This window comes from Vigna unguiculata, unplaced genomic scaffold (genome assembly GCF_037176805.1).
Source record: "Vigna unguiculata cultivar grain cowpea cultivar isolate G323 ecotype 2 unplaced genomic scaffold, ASM3717680v1 ptg000254l, whole genome shotgun sequence".
Taxonomy (NCBI): Eukaryota; Viridiplantae; Streptophyta; class Magnoliopsida; order Fabales; family Fabaceae; genus Vigna; species Vigna unguiculata.
This window is the reverse complement of record NW_028196890.1, coordinates 35001-41787: the sequence shown is the minus strand read 5'-3', so window position 1 is coordinate 41787 and position 6787 is coordinate 35001. Positions and strand designations below refer to the sequence as shown.

General features: G+C 30.0%; 2 non-coding genes across 2 annotated transcripts; both read left to right on the top strand.

Moving 5' to 3' along the window:
• The first annotated feature begins 955 nt into the window (after window positions 1-955).
• TRNAC-GCA (transfer RNA cysteine (anticodon GCA)) lies at window positions 956-1026 on the top strand. Its single transcript has one exon. It is a non-coding gene; the product is annotated as a tRNA-Cys (tRNA).
• Window positions 1027-4727: 3701 nt separating this feature from the next.
• Window positions 4728-4799, top strand: TRNAT-GGU (transfer RNA threonine (anticodon GGU)). Its single transcript has one exon. It is a non-coding gene; the product is annotated as a tRNA-Thr (tRNA).
• The last annotated feature ends 1988 nt before the right edge of the window (window positions 4800-6787 follow it).

Sequence of the window (6787 nt, the reverse complement as noted above, 5' to 3'; positions counted from 1 at the left end):
GCTGTCATGCTTCATCAAATCACATGAATCCATTTAGCAATATTGGAATTTCTATTCTTTATACTGAATTACATGAAATCTTACCTAATCCCGTGTATCAAATATTTCTTAGTGTATGAAATACCTATTATGAAAAGAGAAAGAAATATTAGAATTTGATACTCAACTTCGAAGGAATTTGCAACAAAACAAACAGATAGAATCGAAAGTCTAATCTAAAAAAGGATTGGAAATTTCTACGGGCATTTCAATATTTTTTTTAGGAATCTAAAAAAATGCATTTCATTTCTATCATTATTATGATATTACATATTCAAATTCAATTGGATACAAAAAAAAATCCATTCGAAATTGTCAAGAAAAGATATATTTTGAAGTGAAGTATTTTGGAGAGAATTGGGGAGAATATGATTAGAGTATGTTATGTGTAATGTAATAAGGCTTGTATTTTTGAAACATGCATATATTTAACTGCAGCTATAGATCTGTCTCTAACTTTATTGCAGTCATATTTGTTCAGGATAACAAACACATAACATGTTGTGTGAATTTTTACAAATTTTCTATTGAAAATTGTAAAAAAAGAATAAGCACGATAATTTCTTGAAAATACCGTATAGTATTGGTATTCTATATCTATATAGATATGGATAAGATACTCGATTAGATAATATCTGTGTAACAGATCAAATTGATATTCTAGGGTTTACATATATTGAAAGTTGCTGTTATAATTAGAATGAACAAAGTTAAAAAAAAAAGCAATATTGATTGGTTATGTATCAATTTTTATTTTCTGATCTCATTAAGAAAAAAAAATTTCTATTCAAATATTCAAGAATAATTCATAAAAGAATAGTTAACGGTTGCGATTTGTCTCAAGATTGTTTTTCAATTTTTCAATAGAAAGAAAAGGGGGGAGTATTCTCAAAAACTTCATATCTATATTTTTATTGGCGGCATGGCCGAGTGGTAAGGCGGGGGACTGCAAATCCTTTTTCCCCAGTTCAAATCCGGGTGTCGCCTGATCGATAAGAAACTGTAAATGAAAGATTATATTACGTTTTTTTAGAAAACTTTTTTTCCAACAGAAGCAAGCGAGGGAAAAGGAGTCTTGAGAATTGCGTTTGATTCGAAATTATAAGCATCAGTAGCTTAAAAAATGTTGTAAATATTTTTGTCTCGAATTCAAGGAAAGATTCTAGTAGTGAAAAGGAATCCATAAATTTAGAAATGATAGTTCGTTCACTACACAACTATTGTAGTGTCTGTCTCCTGACTGGGTCTTTTATTAGATTGGATTAAGAATAAGTCGGATAGGAAAGTCCATTTTTAGGTAGAGAAAAGGCAGAAGAAAAACCTTCTATACAGACTAATTTAAAGTTTATGAGTGCTTCCACATTTTATCAATATTATTTATTTAGATCAATTCTATTTAATAGCTTTAATTTAGCTAATTCGCTTTCGTAATATTCAAAAAAAGTATTCTTTAGATTTTCATATTCTATATTCTAATAAAATTAAAAAGTTTTGATTCTAAAATCGAATAGAAAAGAAAAAAAGTTTTTTTAATTATTTTAGAGAACGAATTGGGAGACATTTAAGGGACTATTTCAAATAGAAAGAAGAGTATAAGTATGCAAATGAATCTGTCTTGATTCTTTTTTTATGAAATCCTTAAGGAAATGATAAAAGAGAAATCTTAATATTCCCACCTGGTAGTAACATTCATTGACTTATAACTTCCTATAATTTTTTTATGTTTAATGTTTTATGATTTTACTAAAAATAATCAAAAAAAACTTTTTAGATGTTCTAATAACTAATAAATAGAATGAATTCTTGTTTTTCGTGAATGATGTTAGCCCAGAATCCTTTTTTTGACTCTGTAATAGCAATTCCACTATTATAGTATAGTATTTTTAGCGAATAATACAAAAAAAAGAATAGAATAAAAAATTTGAAAAAATAATGAAATAGTTCCTTCATATTTATAGAGATAGGAGACAAAATTTACATGGATATAGTAAGTATTGCTTGGGCTGCTTTAATGGTAGTTTTTTCATTTTCCCTTTCCCTCGTAGTATGGGGAAGAAGTGGGCTATAGGGATACTAAAAATTGAGTTAAGGGATCCAAGTAACCTTGTTGATTTCTACCTGAATTTTTGAATTTCGAAACTATTGAATGAAAATATTTCATTTAAACTAATACTAATTAATTGAGTTCAAATAGAAAATCTATCTTGATTCTATTATATTTTAGTAGTGTAATGTATTCTATGTATCTTATAGGAATTGAAAATACTCTTTCAATCAAACAAATATTTTCATTATTCCCATATTCCTATTTTGAGAAAAACAAGGGAATCAAAAAGAAGAAGAAATGGATTCCTATTCCAATCAAATTTTTCTTAAAATTTCTATTTCGATGAACTGACGCTTAACCTGGTTATATAGATATATATATATATGGAAAATGGCGGACCGTGTAATAACCATTCCTGTTTTTTTACCCCCTTTTTTTCCTAAGATACCGGAATTGTTTGTAAAAAGAATCTGAAAAAAAAAATTGGACGCAATTCTCAGATAGTAGAAATCAAATTGATTTCTACTATCTGGATTACGCTGATTGTACGATCATTTTTTTAAATCATTCATAAAAATGAAGAAATCATATTTCAGTGAAATTAGTCACTTTTACTTACCGTTTTTACATAAATTATAAGTAAAAAAGCAGTAGGAACTAGAATAAACAGTGCAGTAGCAATAAATGCGAGAATATTTACTTCCATAATCTTTATTATGTTCTATTTCTCTTAAATTTCTAAAAAAAAAATTCGGGATTTAATCCCATAGAAATGTTCAATCTTTCAACAATGGTATAAATTGGATTTCAATGATATCAAATCGGATCAATATCATGAATCACAAAATCTGAGCTATCAAATCAACTCATGAAATAGTATAACATAGGAAGATCTTTTATCCATACTAAATAAAACAAAAAAACATTTATTCTTGATGAAAGTCCAAAATCCCTTTCCTTCCTTTTTCGGCGAAACAAATGAAAAAGCAGGGGGGGGCCCCAAATAAAATTTTGTTTATCAATTTGATTCCCTACAAATACACAAAAAAGGAATTTATTTTTTATTTTTTTGGATTTATATCCAACGGGATTGACGGGGCTCGAACCCGCAGCTTCCGCCTTGACAGGGCGGTGCTCTGACCAATTGAACTACAATCCCAGGGAAAGGGGTGTACTGTATAAATATTTTTACGGACCGTTTCTGTCAAACCTTTTCTTTTTCTATTTCGGATTCGAACCTTTTTGTTGTAAATGAAAAAAGCGCATTTTTTTATATATTGATATGTATATCGATATCCACTTTAGTGAGATCGACACAAATTACTCGTAATCCGTTTCTTATTCTTATTCTATTAACAAATCGATTGAAAATTGAATCAATGAAAAAAAAATATTTTTTTTTTCAATTTTTCCTTATATTTTCTACTTACAGATCTTGACATGAATACCGATTATTAACAAGATTTTGAATTTGTGGAAAGAAATATGGAATACAGAAAAAAAAGAAATAACCTTAGATATGTTTAATATTTTGATTCTTCCGTATCATAGCACATCAGTCATTTCCAGAGAACTATAAATGGGTTATAGAATTTCATAGTGGATCGGCAAATTCTTGGGCCGAGCTGGATTTGAACCAGCGTAGACATATTGCCAACGAATTTACAGTCCGTCCCCATTAACCGCTCGGGCATCGACCCAGCACAATAGGAAGAATACATTTCAGTTTTTATTGAAAATTTTTGATCAACTTCCTTTCGTAACACCCTACCCCCAGGGGAAGTCGAATCCCCGCTGCCTCCTTGAAAGAGAGATGTCCTGAACCACTAGACGATGGGGGCATACTTGCCCGACCGCCATTATACTACGTTCATAGTATGAACAGTTTTTTGCAATTGTCAATATAATGATATGATTCGATAAAAAAAAATATTTTTCGTTCTTTCATAATTCCATAGAAATTTTTTATTAATCATTTATATTTCTAAATTTTTTTATTCCAGTCATAATAAGAAAAAAAAAGAAGTAATGTTCCAATAAAGAGAAAATTCTTCACAGGAATGATTCGTTTGTTGCAAAGGACGAGAGGTTAAAACTTCATTTCTATCATTTATTACTAATACTAAGATTCGATAGGTAGATTTATATCTAATACTAAGAAAAAAAACTTTGGAAAATAGAATTTTTCAATAAAAAAATAAAAATTTGGTTTAGGGACAGAACATATTGAATCCATTTTATCAATGATTCGATTTTATCAATGTTTCGATGAAATATTTTATTTTGTGAGTACATTTATGTATCAATAAAAAGAATTTAGTGTTATGATTAGAATGACTTCAAGAATCCATTTTGAAATAATATATTTGATATGGATCAAATCCAATCTTAATCAATTCTTTTTTTTAACTATATTCTATTCACTAGGTAAATCCAATTTTTTGTTCTTTGATGAGTCATTATACAAATAATAGATATTGATGTACATGTATTCTAATCCCATTTATATCATTTAATTTATATAATTTATATAAATTTATAGAAATAATTTATATAAATTTATAGAATAAGTATACACAGTAACAAATATATGTACTAGTCATGCTAGTTCCTTATTTAGAAATTGAAAGAAAGAAAAAGGGCCCTTTTAACTCAGTGGTAGAGTAACGCCATGGTAAGGCGTAAGTCATCGGTTCAAATCCGATAAGGGGCTTTTTACTTTTTTTTTCAAAAGCAATAGTCTTTCTATTTGAAGGAAGAATAAAAAGATTCTTGATATTTTGAAAAAGTTTCTATTTGTAATAAAAAAGAAAAAGTGTAAAATTCAATAATGGAAAAATAAAAAAAAGTAAGTGGACCTAACCCGTTGAATTATATTTATATCTACTATTCTGATATTCAAATTTGATAAAGATTCAATTCGAACAATTTTTTTTCTTTTTAAGACTTTTTTCGTTTAGACTCCCTAAGAATCTCTGAATATTTCCAATGAAATCTTCTTGTTTCTGAACTAAGAAAAAAGGTTATGCCTTTTCTTTACTCAGAAGGGCCTTAATACGAATTTCAAGTTCCACCAAACAAGTTTTTTTAAAATTAAAATGAAACATATTTTTTTCCATAAATTTCTATTATTTCTATAAGATTAGATAGAATCTTATAGAAATAATAGAAAAATACATTAAATTATGTCTTCACATATCAAATAGTTTCTTTTCATATCGATGTGTACGATATTTTTCCAGCAATTCATATATATGAGACAAAAACTTTCATTTACAGTTTTTTCTTTTTATTATAGTATTTATAAAAAAAAATGAAATACTAAAGAAAAAACTGTAAATGAAATAGAAATTTAGAAAACCTATGATCCTACAGTAGTTTCCTAGACAAAATAGAAGTCAATTCACAACCAAACTTCAAGAATAAGTTTCTTTGATGAAAGGAGAGAAATATGTCTGAAGATCCGCTAGGTATAAGAAGTGAAACAGGGGATCATTTGTTTCTTGAACAGTTCTGAAAAAAAAATTTCTATCGGATTTTGGAGTCATAGCAGATTTTATGATTGATGACTTGGAAGATTTTTAAGAATAGATAAGGAATAACCACATCGAGTTCATGGATTTGCCCTAGATATCAATAGACCCATAAATGATTTTTTATTCGAAACCGATTAGAAAACAAGGGAAAGTATACTTATATATTCTATATATATATAGAGAGAGAAATGAATAGAGATAAATGATCAAGGTCCGTCCCATCTCTGAAAATGCTCTATGAGGTGTTGGGAAATGGTTGAAGTAGTTGAATAGGAGGATCGCTATGACTATAGCTCTTGGTAAATTTACCAAAGATGAAAATGATTTATTTGATATTATGGATGACTGGTTGCGGAGGGACCGTTTCGTTTTTGTGGGTTGGTCCGGTCTATTACTCTTTCCTTGCGCCTATTTCGCCTTGGGGGGTTGGTTTACAGGTACGACCTTTGTAACTTCATGGTATACTCACGGCTTGGCAAGTTCTTATTTAGAAGGCTGCAACTTCTTAACCGCTGCAGTTTCCACTCCCGCTAATAGTTTAGCACACTCTTTGTTGTTACTGTGGGGTCCTGAAGCACAGGGAGATTTTACCCGTTGGTGTCAGTTAGGCGGTCTGTGGACTTTTGTTGCTCTCCACGGTGCTTTCGGATTAATAGGTTTCATGTTACGTCAATTTGAACTTGCTCGATCTGTTCAATTGCGACCTTATAATGCAATCGCATTCTCAGGTCCAATTGCTGTTTTTGTTTCTGTATTCCTTATTTATCCACTGGGTCAGTCTGGTTGGTTCTTTGCTCCAAGTTTTGGTGTAGCAGCTATATTTCGATTCATCCTCTTTTTCCAAGGATTTCATAATTGGACATTAAACCCATTTCATATGATGGGAGTTGCTGGTGTATTGGGCGCTGCACTACTATGCGCTATTCATGGTGCAACCGTAGAAAATACTTTATTTGAAGATGGTGATGGCGCAAATACATTCCGTGCTTTTAACCCAACCCAAGCTGAAGAAACTTATTCAATGGTTACTGCTAATCGCTTTTGGTCCCAAATCTTTGGGGTTGCTTTTTCCAATAAACGTTGGTTACATTTCTTTATGTTATTTGTACCAGTAACTGGTTTATGGATGAGTGCTCTTGGGGTAGTCGGTTTGGCCCTGAACCTA